This window comes from Oncorhynchus gorbuscha, linkage group LG01 (assembly GCF_021184085.1).
Source record: "Oncorhynchus gorbuscha isolate QuinsamMale2020 ecotype Even-year linkage group LG01, OgorEven_v1.0, whole genome shotgun sequence".
NCBI lineage: Eukaryota > Metazoa > Chordata > Actinopteri > Salmoniformes > Salmonidae > Oncorhynchus > Oncorhynchus gorbuscha.
The window spans coordinates 51,232,283-51,254,667 of NC_060173.1; the positions used below are offsets into that span (position 1 = coordinate 51,232,283).

General features: G+C 43.5%; 1 protein-coding gene across 3 annotated transcripts in view; it reads left to right on the top strand.

The window, feature by feature from the left end:
* LOC124039276 (protein inscuteable homolog) overlaps positions 1–22,385 on the top strand; it is a 92,575-nt gene that overhangs the window by 17,443 nt on the left and 52,747 nt on the right. Inside the window, exon 1 of one of the 3 annotated variants that reach the window (XM_046355216.1) lies at positions 13,966–14,106. The exons of the other annotated variants lie outside the window; for them this stretch is intronic. The gene's annotated coding sequence lies outside the window, so the exon portion shown is untranslated. Of the gene's footprint in view, positions 1–13,965; positions 14,107–22,385 lie in introns of those variants that run through there. 3 annotated transcript variants of the gene reach the window in all.

Here is a 22,385-nt window from a genome sequence, read left to right on the forward strand (position 1 = left end):
CCTCTACCCTCCCTAAATCATGGCATTGAACGTTTCAGCAGACTTTTATCCCTCCATAACTGGCTACCAGACTGTTGCAGCTCTGTGGGTATCAAATATATTGACCATTTTGATACCTTCTGGAACCAAAGCGATTCACCCAAATCGTTTGGGTTCCTGCATCCTTCCACAGCATTTATAAGCCTGCGTTGAGACAATGACTTATCAATGACCCAAGCCCAGCTCAGTTAATCCCTACCATTGTGTCGCTGAATGCTTCAGCAAATGTACATTATCCCAGGGGCGTTGGAAGACAGAATGTAAGTAACCTAATGTATGTCCTCTGCTGATCCTACAGCTATTGTATACGGTGGATTGATGAGGAATTTAAAAATGGAATGGTTGAGAGAGATGAGGCAAAATAAAATGACAAATAAGTCTGGCTGCACAACCGATTGGCAAACATACTGCAAAGTGAGAAATCATTTGACTAAACTGAATGAAAAATTACACCATGAAACAAAGATAAATTATAATTATATAAGAATGATAATAAAAAACTTTGGAGCACCCTAAATGAAATTTTGGGCAAAAAGGCTAACTCAGTTCCATCAAAAACCACTGCCATTTTCATTGGCAAGATTAGCACATTTAGGCATGGCATGCCAGCAACAAACGCTGACACTACACATCCAAGTATAACTGATAAAATTATGAAAGAGAAGTTTGAAAGCTTGAATTACGTAAAGTGATTGTGGAAGAAGTGAAAAAATGATTGTTGTCTATCAACAATGACAAGCCACCGGGGTCTGACAACTTGGATGGCAAATTACTGAGGATAATAACTCCTATTTGTCATATCTTCAATCTAAGCTTACTAGAAAATGTGTGGCCTCAGGCCTGGAGGGAAGCAAAAGTAATGCCAATACCCAAGAATAGTAAAGCCTCCTTTAAAGACTCAAATAGCCGCGCAATCAGCCTGTTACCAACCTTTATTTTTTTGTGTTTGACCAGATACAACGCTATTTACTGTAAACAAATTGACAAGATACTTTCACCACACTTATAGGGAAGGACATTCAACAAGCACTGCACTTACACAAATTACTGACAATTGGCTTTGAGAAAGTGATGATAAAAAGATTGTAGGAGCAAAACTCAGCAAAAAAAGAAACAGACCTTTTTCAGAACCCTGTCAAAGATAAGTTGTTAAAATCCAAATAACTTCACAGATCTTCATTGTCAAGTGTTTAAACACTGTTTCTCATGCCTGTTCAATGAACCATAAACAATTAATGAACATGCACCTGTGGAACGGTCGTTAATTAAGACACTAACAGCTTACGGACGATAGGCAATTAAGGTCACAGTTATGAAAACGTATGACACTAAAGAGGCCTTTCTACTGACTCTGAAAAACACCAAAAGAAAGATGCCCAGGGTCCCTGCTCATCTGTGTGAACGTGCCTTAGGCATGTTGCAAGGAGGCATGAGGACTGCAGATGTGGCCAGGGCAATAAATTGCAATGTCCGTACTGTGAGACGCCTAAGACAGCGCTACAGGGAGACAGGACGGACAGCTGATCATCCTCGCAGTTGCAGACCACTTGTAATCACACCTGTGGGAGAGGTACAGGATGGAAACAACAACTGCCCGAGTTACACCAGGAATGCACAATCCCTCCATCAGTGCTCAGACTGTCCGCAATAGGCTGAGAGAGGCTGTACTGAGGGCTTGAAGACCTGTTGTAAGGCAGTGGGCACAAACCCACCGTCGCTGGACCAGACAGGACTGGCAAAAAGTGCTCTTCACTGACGGGTCATGGTTTTGTCTCACCAGGGGTGATGGTCGGATTCGAATTAGTGTCACAGCATCATTGGACTGAGCTTGTTGTCATTGCAGGCAATCTCAACGCTGTGCATTACAGGGAAGACATCCGCCTCCCTCATGTGGTACCCTTCCTGCAGGCTCATCCTGACATGACCCTCCAGCATGACAATGCCACGAGCCATGCTGTTCATTCTGTGCATGATTTCCTGCAGGAGAGGAATGTCAGCGTTCTGCCATGGCCAGCGAAGAGCCCAGATCTCAATCCCATTGAGCATGTCTGCGACCTGTTGGTTCGGAGGGTGAGGGCTAGGGCCATTCCCCCCAGAAATGTCAGTGAACTTGCAGATGCCTTGGTGGAAAAGTGGGATAACATTTCACTGCAAGAATTGGTAAATCTGGTGTAGTCCATGAGGAGGAGATGCACTGCAGTACTTAATGACTGTTACTTTTGAATTGGACACATTATTTGGTTCAGGGACACATTATTCAATTTATGTCTCAGTTGTTGAATCTTGTTATGTTCATACAAATATTTACACATTTTAAGTATGCTGAAAATAAACGCAGTTGACAGTGAGAGGACGATTCTTTTTTTGCTGAGTTTATATTCTTAGACTTCAGTGGGGCTTTTGACATTATTGATCATAGACTGCTGATGGGAAAAAAAGGATATGTTATGGGTTTACACCCTCTGCTATATTGTGGATAAAGAGTTACCTGTCTAACAGAACATAAAGGGTGTTATTTAATGGAAGCCAGGTAGAATCAGAAATTCCCCAGGGAAGCTGTCTGGGCCCCTTACATTTTTCAATCTTTACTAATGACATGCCATTGGCCTTGAGTAGAGCCAGTGTGGCTACGTATGCGGATGACTCAACACTATAGGTGTCAGCTACTTCAGCAAGTGAAATCACTGCAACACTTAACAAAGAGCTTCAGTTAGTTTCAGAATGGGTGGCAAGGAATATTTTAGTCCTAAATATTTAAAAAACTCAAAGCATTGTATTTGGGACAAATAATTCACTGAACCCTAAACCTCAACTACATCTTATAATAAATAATGTGGAAATTTAGCAAGTTGAGGTGACTATTACTTGGATTATCCCTGGATTGTCATGGTCAGAACATGTTGATACAACAGTAACAAAGATGGGGAGATGTCTGTCCATAATAAAGTGCTGATATGCCTTTTAAACAACACTATCCACAAGACAGGTCCTACAGGCTTTATTTTCTGTTCACTTGTGTGGTCAGGTTCCACAAAGAGGGACTTTGGAAAATTATAATTGGCTCAGAATAAGTCAGCACGGCTGTCCCTTAAATGTACACGGAGAGCTAACATTAATAATATGCATGTAAATCTATCATGGCGCAAAGTGGAGAGATTGAATTCACCACTACTTGTTTTTGTAAGAAGTATTGACATGCTGAAAGCACAGAGTAGGGTGGCAGGGTAGCCTAGTGGTTAGAGCGTGTGACTAGTAACTGGAAGGTTGTGAGTTCAAACCCCCGAGCTGACAAGGTACAAATCTGTCGTTTGCCCCTGAACGTTTGCCCCTAACCCACTAGGCCGTCATTGAAAATAAGAATTTGTTCTTAACTGACTTGCCTGGTTAAATAAAGGTAAAATAAAAAAATAAAAAAGAGCTGTCTGTTTAAACTGCTAGCACACAGCTCAGACACCCATGCATACCCTACAAGACATGTCACCGGAGGTCTCTTCACAATCCCCAAGTCGATTCCCGGGACCACCCATACGTAGAATGTATGCACACATGACTGTAAGTCGCTTTGGATAAAAGCGTCTACTAAATGGCATATATTATTATTATTATATATTAATAACAGACTGTGGGACGCGCACAGTACTACACAGAGGGGTGGCTACATGATCTCTATTCCACATCAAGTAACTGTAGCAGTAGAATTGGATTGAAGAAAAAAAAACAGATTAAGATACACCTTATGGAACGGCGGGTACTGTGAAACACAGACACATTCACATAAGACATGCTCTCTCTACACACATGTACAGATGGATGTTGTATTCTAAATATGTGATAATGGATTAGTGACCTGAGGGAATACACTAAATGTATTGGGTGTTAGGAAATGTAATATCATGTAATATTTTAAACTCTATATACTATAACTGTCTTAATGTTTGTTGCTGGACCCCAGGGGGAATGGGGATCCTTAATAAATACAAATACAAATGAGACCAAGTTGATGAAACAATCGTGATACGTACAATACATGTGAGTTGAGCGATGTGTGAGAGAGGAGAGGGATATGAAAAGAGTGATAGGAGTAAAGTTCATACTTAGTGCCACCTGTCAGCTGGGGATAACACGCACACTTAATATGTCAGACATCCATCTTTCTCTTCTCTGATAGCAGCCTCCTTTTCTCTCCTTCATTCCGTAATGGGCCACTTAAGTTAGGCAGAAAGGGGCTCATATACCTTACTTCATAAAATACATCCCAATATGCTTCATCTCTCTCTCTCTCCCCTGTTTCCCTCTCTTTGCATCCCTTATTCCCCTATTCACACACTTGTGTTCTTGCAGTCTCACCAATGAAACTTGGTTTCCCTATATGGATGATTCTATAGAAGTGATGCAAATTGCTGTCCCCAATAAAATAACAATAAAAAAAAACATGTCTCCAAACTTAGGAAATCTATTTACATCATGATATGTTTTAATTCATTAGTCAAGTTTGATCAAACACACATCATTTGTGCGGTGCAGGGATGAAAAAAGTAGTTAAAAAAATAAATGGAGCCTAATGATCTCCACCGTGTACCTTTATTTAATAAACAAACAGAGTTTCGATCCTACAATGATCTTTGTCAGGTTACTTCACCGGAAGTGTACCACACTCATGTTTATAGACCTAAAACAAGCACCAATTCGGCCGAGAGGCCGGTGTTTGGAGGATATATTGGCACGGGTGTTAGGCCCGAGACGAAGTCGTTCGGCCGGCAAACCCTGCCATTGTATCCTCAAAACGTCAGCTTTGAGGGCATTATCACTTTTAAATGAGTTACTAACATATTCAAATAATGATTGACATATTTTCATTAAAAACGTTACTTTGATGAATTTATTCATACTTGTTCATTTTTCCACAATACATAGTCCCGGCACAAATCTAGGGTTGCTAGCCAAGCCGGCTGGTCGTTCATCCTATCGGTTCGGTTGCTAGAGACCCTTACCCAATCGTTCAGTCTTTTTGTTCTCTATCTATTGACACGATCCTGCCGTTCGTTCTTTATTGTTCTGTATCTATGGACCCGACCCAGTCGTTCAGTCTTTGTTCTGTATCTATGGACACGACCCAGTCGTTCGTTCTAAATGTTCCATTGCCATACTGGCTGGCAACGTTCTTATCCCTTGCTTGCTAGCTAGACAACTACGACTAACTTACAGTCGGCCAGAATAACAGAACAGTAGCTGCATTTGCGTTTGTTTAAGCTGTTTTCTAGTGACATTTATTTGGATGCATCCATAACATATGAGCTAATGAGGTGCGATTTCGCCTGGCATAGAAAATGTGCTCACTTGTCAGGACACTGTTGTTCAGAGGAGCTAGCCAACATCACAGCTACAGTAACACAGTCACTTCAAACTGAACATGGAAAGACTGCAAACTAGCTGCACTTGGTTTTGTTTGACCTTTCTTCAATTTACATTTTTTTTGTGTATATCCATAAAATTGCCAGCTGATTCATGATTTCGACTGGCTGAGAAACGCTGCCTGCATGTCTGTCTGTCTGTCTGTCTGTCTGTCTGTCTGTCTGTCTGTCTGTCTGTCTGTCTGTCTGTCTGTCTGTCTGTCTGTCTGTCTGTCTGTCTGTCTGTCTGTCTGTCTGTCTGTCTGTCTGTCTGTCTGTCTGTCTGTCTGTCTGTCCGTCCGTCCGTCCGTCCGTCCGTCCGTCCGTCCGTCCGTCCGTCCGTCCGTCCGTCCGTCCGTCCGTCCGTCCGTCCGTCCGTCCGTCCGTCCGTCCGTCCGTCCGTCCGTCCGTCCGTCCGTCCGTCCGTCCGTCCATCTGTCTGTCTGTCTCGTCCTGACTCGTTCATTACTATGGGACAGCTGGAGACCGAATTTGAATATTGAAACAATGTTGCAAATGTCGGTGAGAAAAACACGTTTTGTGCAAATCTCCTTTGTTGAAAACTGAATGTTAGTCTAAAAGAATTGTGAAATAATGTCTAGATGCTTTTTATAGTGGAGATCTAGTTTATAAATTGCTTGGCTGGGCTAATGAAACAGTGGATTGCGCAGTCAGATGGAACAGAATAAATAGTAATTTTAACATCATAGATATAGCCGGTGGTAACATGTGGTATAGACACGGGCTGGAATTCAGTTTTAACCAATCAACATTTAGGATTAGACCCACCCGTTGTATAAACATATTTAAGTAAAAAAGGGGCAGCACAAAAACAATAATTTATACAGTGCCTTCGGGAAAAGTATTCAGACAACCTTGACTTTTTCCACATTTTGTTACATTACAGCCTTATTCTAAAATGGATTTTAAAAAAATGATCCTCAGCAATCTACACACAATACCCCATAATGACAAAGCGAAAAACAGTCATTTTTTTTAGCAAATGTATAAAAAATAATAAACAGAAATACCTTATTTAGATAAGTATTCAGACCCTTTGCTATTAGACTCGCAATTGAGCACAGGTGCATCCTATTTCCATTGATCATCCTTTAGATGTTTCTACAACTTGATTGGAGTCCACCTGTGGTAAATTAAATTGATTGAACCCGATGGAACATCAAAAATAGCTGTGCAGTAATGCTCCCCATCCAACCTGACAGCGCTTCAGAGGATCTGCAGAGAAGAATTGTAAACTCCCCAAATACAGGTGTGCCAAGCTTGTAGCGTCCTACCCAAGAAGACTTGATGCTGTAATCGCTGCCAAAGGTGCTTCAACAAAGTACTGAGTAAAGGGTCTGAATACTTATGTATATGTAATATTTCAGTTTTTATTTGTAATAAATTAGCAAAAAATGTGCTTTGTCATTATGGGGTATTATGTGTAGATTGCTGAGGAGAAGAATTTATTTAATACATTTTAGAATAAGTCCTCATTTTGTCCTTTTGGCGACATGGTTTCCAATCGGAATATCTAATGATGTCCCCCTCCTCTCCTCGGGACTTTGACATGCTCGATACCCATGTACTTTAATGAGGCAACATAAAAAAAAAAAAGTTATTTAACCTTTATTTAAATAGGCAAGTCAGTTAAGAACAAATACAAGAACAATGACGGCCTAGTAACATTGCTTTGTACAGGAGCAGAACAACAGATTTTTACCTTGTCAGCTCGGGGATTCAATCTAGCAACCTTTCGGTTACTGGCTCAACGCTCTAACCACTAGGCTATCTGCCACCTCATTAAGTGCATAGTGACTAGACTTTTGGGATCTTGGTTTCTGATACTACTCCTATGTTCAGATATGCGTGTCTTGAGTGCCCTGCGCATTTTGCACACATAGGCCAGGCCTTAAGGGTGTTTAAATAGGTAGACTGCGTTCTTTGTAGCACATGTTATGATAACCTTTTCAAATGTATCAAAGGTTTCCTGTCATAGGAGGGTTGAATGTGTGAAGAAGCGGTGACATGGGAGAACTCATGAAGGTTGAACATCAGGCGGGCTGCAACATTCTCGCTAAATTGCAGGGATTTGATGGCATAAGCGGGGAGCCCAGCCCACAGAGAGTTGCAGTAGTCTAGATGGGGGATGACAAGAGCCTGGATTAGGACCTGCGCTGCTTCCTGTTTATTATAGTAGACTCCAGACACCCAAGTCATGGACTGTTCTCTCTGCTACTGCACGGCAAGCGGTACCCGAAGCACAACTTCTGGAACCAACAGGATCCTGAACAGCTTTTATCCCCAAGCCATAAGATTGCTAAATAGTTAGTCCGGGTAGCTATCTGTTAACTATTTAACTATCTGCATTGACTGTTTTTGCAACAACAACAAAAATGACTCATCACATAATCTGCTTCTACCGTTTATTATCTATCCTGTTGCCTAGTCACTTTATCCATACCTATATATGAAGTGCATTCGGAAAGTATTCAGACACCTTGACCTCCCACATTTTGTTATGTTACAGCTTTACTCTAAAATGGATCTTATGACCTACTGGATATTCCGATTACCATATTCAAGAAGTCTCAAGAATGTAATCGCTGCCAAAGGTGCTTCAACAAAGTACTGAGTAAAGGTTCTGAACACTTATGTAAATGTAATATTTTATTTATTTCTAAAAATATGTTTTTGCTTTGTAATTATGGGGTATTGTGTGTAGATCGATCAGGAAAAATAACAATTTAATCAATTTAATAATAAGGCTGTAAAGTAACAAAATGTAGAAAAAGTCAAGGGGACTGAATACTTTCCGAATGCACTGTCGGTCTAAGAGGTAGCTTAAAGTGCAACCGGGATTTTTTGTGTTGTTGCTCTGCACTATTCTACTCATATAAACGTAACTTTGAGGGTCGTTCTCAAACACACTAAACAACAAATATTTAAAATCACTCTTTCCAAACAACAGGAAGTACTTTTACCTTCCTGTCCAAAGACTACCGTTCAAATTTGACAGCTGGCTAACCTTGGCACATTTACGTAAATGTTGATTAACGAGCATTGTCCCTGTCAAATAAACCTGCTAAAGAACAGTAAAGTAAATAAAGTTGTATTTTGAAAAGTTCTCTGACACTTCATTTCTCAGTTTTCTATTAAAATGGTGTGCAATGTGAAATCCAGGAAGTGAACAATCCACTGTGTGCATTCAACATGTCTCCCTATTTATATTACAGTTGGTCTAAACTTGGCTTTTGTTGAAATAGCAACACTGCCATGTTTTATTAATTCTCCCATCGCCCACATGAGGCCTTTAAGTTGGCCTGTCAAAATAATATAGCCTTCAAAGTGCCACTCAATCATTTCAGACAGAGCAGTCAAACAGAGTAAGGGACCTTCCACGGAAAGCACTGACAGCTCCCGCAGTCAGCTTAGCTTCACGTAAACAGTGCTTTTCCGGTGCACGAGGAGATACACTCCATTCAATTGAAAACTTTACCTGACAACTAAGGGTTTATGATATATTTGACAATATTCAAATATGGTCTACTTGAAAAGAATTTAGAACTAGAGAAGTACATTTCCTGAAGATGTGGTGTGCTTGCTAGCTTGTTTTAAAATATTTACAGATTTGAAATAAGAAATAGTAGTGATAGTGTCTGCCGTAGTAATGGTGGTGACTAATTATAGTTGAAAAAGTAGGTAGAGGGAAAGGTTGATTGATTGATTCGATACGAACAGATAGCTTAAACATGTGAAAGTTGGTTTGGTGTCTCGAGCTCGAACAGTTCAAGAGTTGTTATAGTGGGCTAGTAGGGGAAGTAGTGGGGACTGTGACAGTAGTGGTGGTGGTAGTAGTGGTAGTTAATGTAATAGTATTGGTATTACTAGTGACTGCGGCACAGCCGCGAGGCTGCTGATGGTGAATTTGTTCTTCTTCTTCTGAATAAATCAAATTATAATAATACAAATCATTTGCCTTCAGCAAGCACACCTAATTCATGTAAAGGGTTGGCACAGCGTTCCTGGGGATCCCAAAGGGTGCACATTTCGTTTTTTACCCTCGCACTAAACAGCTGATTAAAATAATTAAAGCTTAATGGTGAGTTGATCATTTGAATCTACTGTGTAGTGCTTGGGGTCCCCATGACCAATTGGGAAAACGCTGGGTTAGAACCTCTTTATCTCATGTGCACTGTATTTTCACCAAGTGCCTATTATATGGTCTTGCAAGTGCACTTTAAAAAATCCCCTTATCGCTATCAAAGAATAACTCGATACGGTAGTTATTATAGTTTAGGACCTATAGCACTAACCATTTCCACAGGCAGTCTCACTGTGCAGCTAATGACACAAAAAGGTGTAGAACGTTTGACGTCTTCCTGAGAGATGCCTCTGCCTGCCTGGGGATGCTGACGGATAGAGTTCAGGAGCGTTGTAGATGTAAGAGGCTGAGGCGCACGGAGCGATGCTGGGAAGGAGTGGGCGGGAGAATGCATTGGGGGAGGTGATTGGGGGGGGGGTCCAGGTTTTTTGTTGAAGTTGCTGTTATCGAAAGTCGCTGCTTCCTGTTTTGTAGGTTGAAAGAGCTGTGGAGCTAAGGGGACATGCGAGGGAGGAGGGGAGGGGAAGGGAGGGAGGGAGGGAGGATGCGTCCTGTGCAAAGTGAGTCACTATACAGGAGTGTCAGGGCTAATTAGGCTCTCCTACTCGGAGAGTTCCATCTCCATAGCAGAGAAGGTAGGGGAGGGGAAGGTCGGCGAGGGGGGGGTCATCCAGAGCCAGGTAGAGGCCAACTCTCAGTGTGCTCTCTCTCTCTCCGAGGGAGACTTGTGGATAGAGGGATGTGGGAAAGAGCGAAAGAGAGAGGAGGGGATGATATGGGGGAGGAGAGATAGAAGTAGGGAGGAAATAAACAGAGCAGAAGAGAAAGGGAGGACAGAAGAGGGAAAATAAAGAGGGGGATAAAGAGAAAGAGGGACAGGAGAGAATAGGAGGAGGAAGAGAAGAATGTCAGGACAGGGCACATAATTGTAGTATATGGGTGATTCAACAGAAGTGGTGCAAATTGGGGTTTGAACATATTTGAAGTATTTTTCATCAAGGATCTCTCTGTACTTTGCTCCATTCATCTTTCCCTCGATCCTGACTCGTCTCCCAGACCCTAACCTCTGAAAAACATCCCTAGATTATGATGCTGCCACCATCATGCTTCACCGTAGTCGATGGTACCAGGTTTCCTCCAGACATGACACTTTGCATTCAGGCCAAAGAGTTCAATCTTGGTTTCATCAGACCAGAAAATCTTGTTTCTCATGTTCTGAGAGTCCATAGGTGCATTTTGGCAAACTCCAAGCGGGCTGTCATGTGCCTTTTGCTGAGGAGTGGCTTCTGTCTGGCCACTCTACCATAAAGGCCTGATTGGTCAAGTTCTGCAGAGATGGTTGTCCTTCTAGAAGGTTCTCCCATCTCCACAGAGGAACTCTGGAGAGTGACCATCAGGTTCTTGGTCACCTCCCTGACCAATGCCCTTCTCCCCCGATTGCTCAGTTTGGCCCAGTTAGCTCTAGGAAGAGTCTTGGTGGTTCCAAACTTCTTCCATTTCAAGAATGATGGAGGCCACTGTGTTCTTGGGGACCTGCAGAAATGTTTTGTATCCTTACCCAGATTTGTGCCTCAACACAATCATGCCTCGGAGTTCTACGGACAACTCCTTCGACCTCATGGCTTGGTTTTTGCTCTGACATGCACTGTCAAGTGTGGGAACTTAAATAGACAGGTGTGTGCCTTTCCAAATCATGTTCAATCAATTGAATTTACCACAGGTGGACTCTAAAAAAGTTGTAGAAACATCAAGGATGATCAATGGAAACAGGATGCAGCTGAGCTCAATTTCGAGTCTCATAGCAAAGGGTCTGAATACTTATGTAAATAAGGTATCTGTTTTTTATTTTGAATACATTTGCAAACATTTCTTGCTTTGTCATTATGGGGTATTGTGTGTAGATTGATGAGCAAAATAAATGATGTAATCCATTTTAGAATAAGGCTGTAACGTAACCAAATGTGGAAAGGGGTCTGAATACTTTCCGAATGCACTGTATGTTCTCTGCTTGTGTCAACGGGCTGCCACCCCAGCTCTACCAGAGTTGAGCTCCAACAACATCAAAGCTTTTCTTTTCTTAATATGAAGCCTCACAGTTCTCCCTTGCTCGACGAATGGAGAAGTATTTCAACAAAAAAAGTTAAACTTGTCCTCAGTGAATCAGACTTCTGATATATTGTGGTACTTTCTCTTTAAAGTTAAGATGGCGGACAGGAAAAAAGGAGAAACGTGGAACATTTTAGAAGTAAATATGGAATGAGGGAATCCACAAGCCTTCTGGAAGATCTGATGAAGAAGAAGATGGTGGACAGAAAAAAAGGAGAAAAGTGGAACATGTTTTGAGTGAATATGGAGTGGTGGATGACACAGAACTTTTGGAAGAGCAACAGAAGGAAATTGAATGTAAACGAGAGTGAGGATGAATTAACTGCGGTGGCAAGTCCGGTGAAGACCGCTGAGTTTGAGCCTCTTCCTGATGATGACAAACATGATTCTGGCCCAGTAGAAGTTAGATTTTTTTGGAGAGAATGGATCCTTGTCTTCTGGCATATCCATATGTGGTGTCAGGTTGGGTGGAAAGCAGGTTGGGGAATGTTGGGTTGGTGAAAGTGACTTGAAGTGGAATCGTGTAGATTTTTTGCATTTCTGCTGTCCAGAGGGAGCGTGCACCACACCACGTGACTGGGGACAAGAACTGTGACTTGCTTTCCTCTCCGGAGCAGGGCGCCGTTAAAAGGAGTGATAACTGGGGTGGCATTAAGTGTTGAGGAGGATCAACTGAAGTTGAAGATTCCCGGTGTCTGTGACGCCCGCCAATTGGTGCGACGCAGACCCAGTGGGGAGCGTGGTGAAACAGAGAAGACACTGTCTGTACTATTGAGTTTTGATGCAGTCTTTAACAGATAAAGTCAGTTATCACTTGTGTGTTTGTCCTGAATCCATTACAGTGTTTTAGGTGTAAAGCTTATGGTCATGTGGCAGCAGTGTGTAGGATGGAGATTCCTAGATGTGATAAATGTGCAGGAGAACATGAGTGCCTAGATCCTGTAGTTTGAATAGATGTTAGATGGCTTAATAGTTATGCTCAGTGATTTCATACACGTGTGTTTAAAACTTACCAGCAGTTACCGCAGTCCATTGGCCTAAAGTAAGTAACTAGTAATTTCCCCCCTCTGTTAGCATTGGCAAGCCATAAGCTAACTCAGGGGGTTCTCAAACGCTTTGGCCCGTGACCCCAACTTGATAAACTAACTACCCCACCATGTAAAAAAAAGTGATGTAATCAATGGCCAATGGACTATGACAGTCTATTACAAATCAGTCTGACAGAACTTTTGACAGTATTTCAATCTGAAGGAAGTATGGTTTGAAGTGACTGAAATCAATCAGAAAGGTATCGGGAAGTTCAGAAGATCATCAGGCAATAATTATGTATGATCTTCTGTGTAGAAAATAAAGTTATCATTGACGATGTTCTTTTTTCCCCCAGTCTGATTTAGTGCCTGGTTTTGTCCACTCTGACTCCTATGCGGCTTGTGGGCATTGTAGAGCAAAACAGTTTGATCTTCCAGTGACAGGGTTATAATATTTTGTAGCTTAAACTGTTCAAAAGGTAGAGCCACATTTGTAGGAAGAAAACAGAACTGCTCTGTTTATTACTGACATATCCCCGGTTCTATGAATTTCTTTACATTTTATTTCAGTTTCTCTCGTAACCCCATTTTGAAATAAGGCGACCGCTAGTTTGGGAAAAAGCTAACTCAAACCAAAAATACCACTGTTATCTGGGGAATGATCTACTTTTAGACTCTCTTGAGATATCAGCTAGAGGGGATTTTGGATTCTGGAAAGAACCTGTTGATCTTTGCAATATTTTTAAACCTAGGGCAGATTGTTCAGTGTGCCAACTAGCCCACTGATTATTTGGTCCTTGACTATTTGGTGTCAATCTGCTTAGCCACCTATGGTGTAGCTAGCAGCATTTTTGATATACCGGTTTGTTTCTTTTAACACTGTCTCCTCCCGTGCCCACCATGCTGGTGTTTATATCACCATGGGTTGCATGGTACCGTAGTCTCTTCCAGCATAACTATCATTTGTTGCTAGCATGCCTATAGCTTTTGTTCGCTGCTTCAGTCACTGTGAACAGGCACTTTTAGTGCTGCCCTGTGGGTCTGAGAGGACAGGGCCCACATTGAGACAGCCCACTGTGTGTGGGACTGGAATGCCAGAGCAGAGCAAAGTGCCGTCATGTTCCCACCACCCACCCAGCCATCCTACCCATCCTTCCCAGGCCTTCCCCTCCCGATGACAGCCTCGTAGCTGAGGTTGTGACCACAGTCTCCTCCTGTGAACCTCCTCTCATAGCTCAATTAGAGGACTGGTAGGACACTATGCCGTCTAGTCGCCCATACGGGGCATATCATGTCTATTTAAAGGCCAGGGAGGTCAGATGGCTGCGCTAGTTAGTTACTTCCTGGGAACCCACTCTCCCAAGGGAAAACAGAGCTGTGGGATTGGTTTGAGGAATTTGTCTCGCACCACTCTGAACTTTAAGCTTTTTATTAGATGGTAAGTGGGCTTTTCCTTCTTAAACTGCATAGTATCCCGATTTTTCTTTTGTTATATGCTATTTTACTTCCTCTGGCAAACTAATGAGGAGCTCTATAGGGCTGTATTTTGCTTTATGTTTTTGGCTTGTGGACCCAATTGCTGAATACAGGCAGTGGTTTCACGTAAAGACTGAAATGGGCTTAATGTTCCCCCACAAAGCATTGAAAAGTCCTGAAAATGTATTGCTAACTGTGACTCTGCAATTATTAAGACCACAGACATTGAGGCCTGCAGACAATGACATGTTTGTCTGGAACTGTTTGCAGTATCTTACACCAAATAAAGGAAAATAGCAACGACTGTGTGGTGTCTCAGTGACTCTGCTAATTGTACGGTAGCTCAGTTTTTAAATGGCCGACATTCAGGACTTTCATAGTAATCAGCATAAACCTTTAGTGCAATGTATGTCACATGGTTTGCTACCCCATGCGGTTAAGGAATTGAATATTTTGTGGTGAATTAGCGAGATGGATCTCATGCACAGTGCAGGGGCTGACAATACACGCTGGAGATGGATACCACATAAGACAACACACACACGCGCGCGCACACACACACACCCACACACACACACACACAAACTGCAAGTGCCGCAATAAATGAAAGTGCACACCTGAGTGATTTCCCTCAGCAGCCCTTAGACACACAAACCGCTAGGCGGTTGTTATTCTACCCCATATGTGACACGGCTAAAACAGAAGTGTCCTTTGTTTCTGCACCTGAGCCGACCACATTCTCCATGGCACGGGCAGGAAGCCATTTGGACACTCAGATTTCCTTTTAGACTTGAAAATAACACTGAGACATGGTTTCTGAGGAACGTTAGGAAAATACCTCAGCAGCACTATAATTTCAAGTCAGTAAAATACCAAGATGTCAGAGCTTTGACGTGTTCTAATAGTACCATGTTGTGCAAGTCACAAATCAAATCACAGTTTATTGGTCGTGCGCAGTACAACGTTTTTTTTTTAGATGTTATCGCAGGTGTAGCGAAATGCTTATGTTTCTAGCTCCAACAATGCAGCAATATCTAGCAATACAAAACAATACACGCATAATCCACAATAACATTTTTAAAAAAGAACAAGAAAGTAAGACATATCATAACGAGCAATGTCAGTCCGGATTATAAATATATATTTGTGTGAATGATGTGTGTATAGACAGTATGGACAGTATATGAATAGAAAAGGTGTGAACAGCAGACGTTATATAGGATGAGTCATGAATAAAATACAGTATGTACAGTACATATGCCAGCATTCTCTAAGGTTCAGGGCAGGGTACTGTACTGTCTCTGCCTTCTAGATGGTAGCGGAGCAACTACAGTGCCTTCAGAATGTATTCACACCCCTTGCTTGACTTTTTCCTCATTTTGTTGTGTTGTAGCCTGAATTTAAAATTGATTACATTGAGATTCCGTGTCACTGGTCTACACACAATACCCCATAATGTCAAAGTGGAATTCTGTTTTTTGAAATTTGTACAAATTCATTCAAAATGAAAAGCTGAAATGTCTCGAGTCAAGTATTCAATCCCTTTATTATAGCAAGCCTAAATAGGTTCAGGAGTAACAATGTGCTTAACTTACCCGAGAAGCCTGAGCTGTCAGCGCCTCATGAGGCCTGAACTGTCAGAGCCCATATATGGAATCAGAACCTGCTGCAACTCTGCTATGCGCACTGACAGTCCATAGACCTCATGGTTCCGAAAACAATACTTACCTTGCGAGCCTGACATGTCAGAACACGTATCGCAAGGAACCGCAAGTCCAAAACAGAACCCTTGTCGTGACTTGGTGAAGAACCCAATCTCGGCTGCATATTATCGACCAATCGATGAACTAGGCAGGCCGAGGCTCAAACCCACGGGAACCTACAGTAACCTGGAAACGGTGTACTCAGGCACTCCCAGGCAGCCCAAGGCTCAAACCCACAGCAAACTGTGGTAATCCTGATAATGCTCACTTCATGCGTTGCCGCACCCCAAGACAGCCCAAGGCTCAAATCCACAGGGAACACTGCTAACCCGAATAAATGCTCCTCCTGCACACTGCCATAAGAACCCTATGAGCCTCACCTGGAGCAGTTACATCCAAGCAATAAAACCTCACAAAGGTATGTGAGGAACCCCAACTCGCTGCATCACACATATCACCAATCATCATGCCCCTGAACTATGTCGAAGATGCAGCCACACCCCTAGTGGATTAAGGTTTACCACACACCGCTAGGCAACCCTTGTCATTTGCTGTCGTATGCCAGGGTGATATATGTCACAATCCAATAGGAACGACGCTGCTTGGAAAGCACCCTACCCCATGTGAGAACTCCAAACAGGAAGGGTGTACTACTAGCTTGTGGAGATCCCCAACGAGCTTGGCCGACGCCAAGGCCATTAGCGTAGTAGTCTTGTAGGAAAGGACCTTCAGGTCCACAGACTCCAATGGTTCAAACGGAGGCTCACACAGTGTCCAGGACCAAAGTCAGGTCCCTGAGGTCAGTGCCATAGGCTTAGACACTGGTCTGAGCCGACACAACCTTTCAGGAACCGCACCACCAGGGGATGAGACCCCAGGGTAGAGTCGTCAATCTCTTCATGACACGCCGAGGTGGCTGCCATATAAACCTTTAATGTGGGAAAAGAAAGGCCCAGCTCAAAAAGTTAATGCAAGAACATCAAAATGTCCACCAAAGAACCTCAAACATGTGCCACTTATGCACATAACCTTCTCGTAGAGGGCGCAGAAGCCCGACTGCATAGTCGTAATCACTATCCGTCAAATTCAACCTTTTCAGGGCCCAACCCCACAGAGATCTGTGGTTGTGGGTGCCAAACTCTCCCATGCGCCGATGACACGGAACCCTTCAAGGGTCCCCGCCCAACAGGTGGATAATCTCCGGGAACCAGGGTTGTCTGGGGCAACAAGGAGCCACAAGATTCAATAACAGACTCTCCTGGCGGACCTTCTCCACGGTGGCTTGAATCAGGACCACCGGGGGAAAATCATAGCGCAGGGTCCGAGGCCACTGATACTCCAAAATATCGGTTCCCAACAGAGAGCCCAGCCAGATCGCTCATTGAGAAAAACAGACGACAATGCAAGTTTTCTCGTGATACTTAAAGATCTACGTCGACTCTGCTGAAACGGTCCTATGTCTGGGCAACCACCGAGGGTTGCAGTTTCCACTGCGTAGAGCTAGGATCCCCCCTAGAAAGGTAGATCCGCACCCACGTTGAGAGATCCGGGAAGATACGTTAGACATACTGGGCGGCAGGGTAGCCTAGTGGTTAGAGCGTTGGACTAGTAACTGGAAGGTTGTGAGTTTAAACCCCTGAGCTGACAAGGTACAAATCTGTCGGTCTGCCCCTGAACAGGCAGTTAACCCACTGTTCCTAGGCCGTCAGTGAAAATAAGAAGTTGTTCTTAATTGACTTGCCTGGTTAAATAAAGGTAAAAAAAATATTAAAAAATAAGCACTGCTCCATATGAGCCACCACCATCCTATTGTAGTACCTTATCATCCAGATAGGCCAATATGCTGTCCATCCAACATCAGAAGGAAAAGCATCAGCTCTAAAAAAAACACTTTTATTAGCTCTAGATAATTTAAATGCAGCGCCCTACAAACTGAATGCGCTGAGCCGGAGTCAAACAACTTTTCTTTGAATTAATTATGAACCCCAGAGACTGAAAATGGGAAACCAGCTTGGCAGTGTGGAGCTGAACCTGTTCCCTCGACTCTGCTATGTTCAGCTAATCATCCAGATAGGCCAATATGCTGATCCCCCCTCGCACTGCACAGGTGCCAAAGCCATCTCCACAACCATAGAAAAGGTGCAGGGCAGTAGGGTGAGCCTTAAAGGCAGAACCAGGAAGTCATACGCCACACCCACCGACTGCAATAGCCTGCGAAGTGTGAGCATTTTGAAGTCCAGGATGGGACGCAATATTCCTTCGCTGTTGGGAATTAAGAATTACTGGCTGTACCAACTGCTCTGTACTTTTGACACCAGGGACCACCTCTCTTAAGACAGGCGCTATGACCTCGGAGATCATTGACGTAATAACGCCACAAAAAAAGAGGAGCACAGCGATCTGCAGACTGTACCCCCTTGTCACTGTCCTCATCAGCCATGGTGAAACGCCACTGGACGGAGCACGCTGCCAGTCTCCCATACATTATCTCCTGAAGGCTGCAGAATGCTGCTCTGAGGACTGGGATCCTTTGTTTTTTTCTCTCATGTTTTTTAAAATATCCACCACTATTGACAAATGTGGGGAAGAAACTGTTTATTATGCCCACATCTGGACAATACCGCACTCTTGATACCCCTGAACAGAGAGGAACCTTGGGTAGAAACAATGTTTTGTGGTACAGCCATTCTGATACCCGACCCACACTGACAAATTGGCAACTTTCCCCCATTGACGAGCCACTTGGTAGCACTGCTGTCACTCTAAATGCATGGGGAGTAGGCCCCCAAGAACAAGCCCCCAGCCTCCACCTATGGTCGCGAGGTCTGCTTCTTCCCCTGCGCTGCGGGGGGGGATCTGCTTTCATCCCACACTCCTTCGACCCAGAATGGTGTCTGTGCCAAGACGTCCACCGCTGCCCAGAAGCACCAAGACGGTAAAAAACGACCTCTAATTCCTGGAGTAATTCCACTGCGGGTGTTACGGATACAGTTATCCTGTGTGTGTGTGTATCCTGTGTGTGTGTTTCTTTTCTCTCCTTCTCCCCTCACAGGTGAAAACCATCACTCCCCAATCAGTCAACAATCAATCATCAATCAGAAGACACACCTCCTCCTATTTCCTGACCTATCACAGTTCCTTCCCCATGGTTTAAAAACCCCATCATTTGTTTGTTCAGTTTAGCTCAGCTCAGCTCAGCTCAAAGCTCAGCTCAATCTCTCTGTAAATGCCATGTCTGTAGGTCTCTGTGTTTCACTCTCGCTTTATGTCTTAACCTCTCTTTTGTTTAAGCACCTCATAGCACTTTGTCATCACCTGTGAGTATTGTTTTTGTTTATGGTGTTTGTGTTTGATTGCTGGTGGGAAAAGGGGGAAACCAAGACAAGTCGCCCATGGGCATACACTACCCGTAGGTGAACTTTGTTAAATACACTAGTTAGAACTGGGCGGACCACCACCCACTGTATTTTTGGTTAGTTAGTTAGCTGTTGTTAAAGTAGGCTAGTCTAGCTTAGGGGTGTTTTTGAATACTTATTGTTTCTTTCCTTGGGTCCAGCTCAGCCCCTTTTCCTGCTCCCCCCATTACCGTGTGTTTATAAATAAACCTAGAGTTTGACGGTAGATTTCTGTTGTCGTGGTTATTTCGTTCACACTTTTACTTTGTCACAATAATAATTTGCATGAGTTATGTTACGGGTCTCATTACCATCCCCCCTAGACTGTCGGGCCAAAAGGGATTCGTAACAGCGGGGGAGAAGACAGCCAATCCACCCCCAGGTGATCTGCCGTCCTACGACACAGCTCCGTCAAAGGCGTATTATCCACAAATGCTTCACTCACCCCTTATAAATACAAAGCTGGGGACTTAGGCTGCCACGGACTGATGTCATTTGACTCACATTCTGAAAACCCTCCAGAGCCAACCAGGGATAATCCGGACTCTGAACACTGCCAAAGAAAACCGGAATGAGTCTCACTCGGCTCTCCCGGCCTCAGAAAACCCCATCCCCGACGTCGCTTCACAGGAAGACCCTTTGCCAGCAGCCCCAATCTTTCTCACAATGTCCCAAATGGCATTTTTTAAAATAAGGAATAAGCTCAGGAAATATTTATATATATAACATATTTATCTCCTTATTTTTGTTGCCACAAAAAATGCTTCCACGCTCCCATTAATTTGTCTGGGTTACCTTCAGGCGAGTTAGTAGGCCAAACCGTTTGGACACTACAGACAATTTTGTGAGAAGAAGAATTTTCGGGGCATTTCCAGGTTTGACAAACAGCGCCATAGCTATGCCACTTTCCACCACAGATGCGGAATGACGCCAGGCGGATGCGGTGGATTCGATGGGTATTTTTTTCATCATGTTCATTAGATTGACTCTTAAGGATTTTAATCTAGTAATTTTGAATCTCGACGTCGAAACCGGATACGAAGCGTGACTTTTTCCTATCAACAAAGTCTAGCTAGCCAGCTGATTTGTTTTCTTTTGAATTCCTTCAATGAATACCTGCATTGAAGTTATTCACCTTATCTCCTGGAGGACTACAAAGGACCACAAAGTACAGGAATGGGAGACACTCACATATTTTACTCAAGTGGATTCCATCTTAGTCTCAAAAGGATAGAACAAACCCTTAGTAAGGAGCTCAGAAATGTACTTCCTCCACTTTGGAATCCTTGCGGAAAAAACTCAAACATCCAAGATGATGAGGCGTTTAGAAATCCATTAATAAGCCAAAAGAGTCCACACAGAACTGTATGCCTCCCTCTCTTGCTCCTCTCGCAGCTGAATGTTGTAGTATTGACCGCAACAATTTAAGAACATTGCCCAAAAGCCCATTCATCCTAGCCCACTCCACTCGCCAGTCACCTGCCAGTTTTGTTCTTTTTAATACTCATCCCTGAACAACAAAGCCCTACTCGTCAGTGGCATTATTGTGGACGAATGTGTTGATGTTCTGTGCCCAACAGAGACATGGCAACAACCTAATGACTATTACCTGCTTAACCAAGCAACACCACCTGGCTACGGTTACCTTGTCAAACCTTGTGCTCTGGGTCGTAGAGGTCGGCTTGCTGTCCTTCATTGGTCTGACTCGAAGGTCAAAGTCACACATGTACTCCAGGCAACCTCTTTTGAACATATAGCCTGTACAATATCTGTCCCTCAACCACTGCTTATAGTCCTCATCTACCGGCCACCTAAAACCTCTCCAGTCTTTCTTTCTGAGTTAGCTGAGCTCCCTGTGTCCTGCCAAACTATTGTTAGGGGACTTTAACATTCATGTGGACTCTGAAGGATGTGCTTTGCCGGAGACTTTACTGCCCTTTTGGATTGCTTCAACTCTACATAGCATGTAAACTTCCCCACCCATGACAGAGGCCATGTACTTGTCCTTGTGTGCACAACAGGCATGGCTCCCTCCAACCTGTCAGGTCTGGACAAATCCATATCTGACCATGAGGCCATACTGTTCAGTGTGCCCGCCCCCATGCCCAAGCCAACAAGTGCACCAACACCTCGAGAAATATAAAAAGGATTAACACAGCTTGGATATGCAATCACATGACACCCCTGAACCTCATGTATCCTCAGTGACTGACCTGGTGGCTCATTATAACATTGAGCTCTCCTCCCACCTGGATGCTCTGGCTCCCCTTAAAACAAGGGTGGTCTCCGTCAACATCCCAGCGCCATTGTACCCTCCTGAGCTGCGTGCCATGAAAGCCATAGGACGACGACTAGAATGGCTCTACACACGGACAGGGCTTATTGTCCATAAGGAGGCCTACCAAGACCACAAGGACTTACTTGCCACAACCAAATCTGCCTATTTCTCCAACATCATAAGGAATGAACAAGGAAACCCAAGACTGCTCTTCTCGATCATCAACAAACCTCTCCGCCCATTGGACAACCCCTCTCTTACAATCACCTCTGACCTCTGTGACGGTTTTCTGGCCTCCTATCAAAACAAAGGGGATGATATCTACCAACAGCTGCAACAATCTCACCCTTCATAGTATTAAAATGTATTAAAATGTGCTTAAAAACAATATGTGCATTTTCCCACCAGAGGTGTTTCCATCAAACTGACTTGTTGTGGATAAAAGGCTGTGCGTGATGACATAGTGCAGATAAAAATAACTTTGATACATTTTTAATCTGACATGTACTTTACTCACAAAATGTTGGATAAAATCCTGGTTGGTGATGATATCAGATTTGCCCTCTCTGTACTGTACTTGCTGTGCCAAGACTGCAGTGAAACAGTACTCACCTCTCTCTCTCTCTCTCTCTCTCTCTCTCTCTCTACAATGGCGATTTTAGCATGTAATCCTTGGTGGGGTAATAAAATGTTTCGTTGATGAATGCCAGCAAAGCAACTATACAACACGAAACAATACATTAATTGCACTATAATGGTGACAAACCGTGCCGACAAACTGTTAGGGCCTACATTAATCTGTCCCAACAGCAGAGTCCCAACAGCAGTCCCAACACCTTACCACTGCTACACCTCGCTGTCAGCG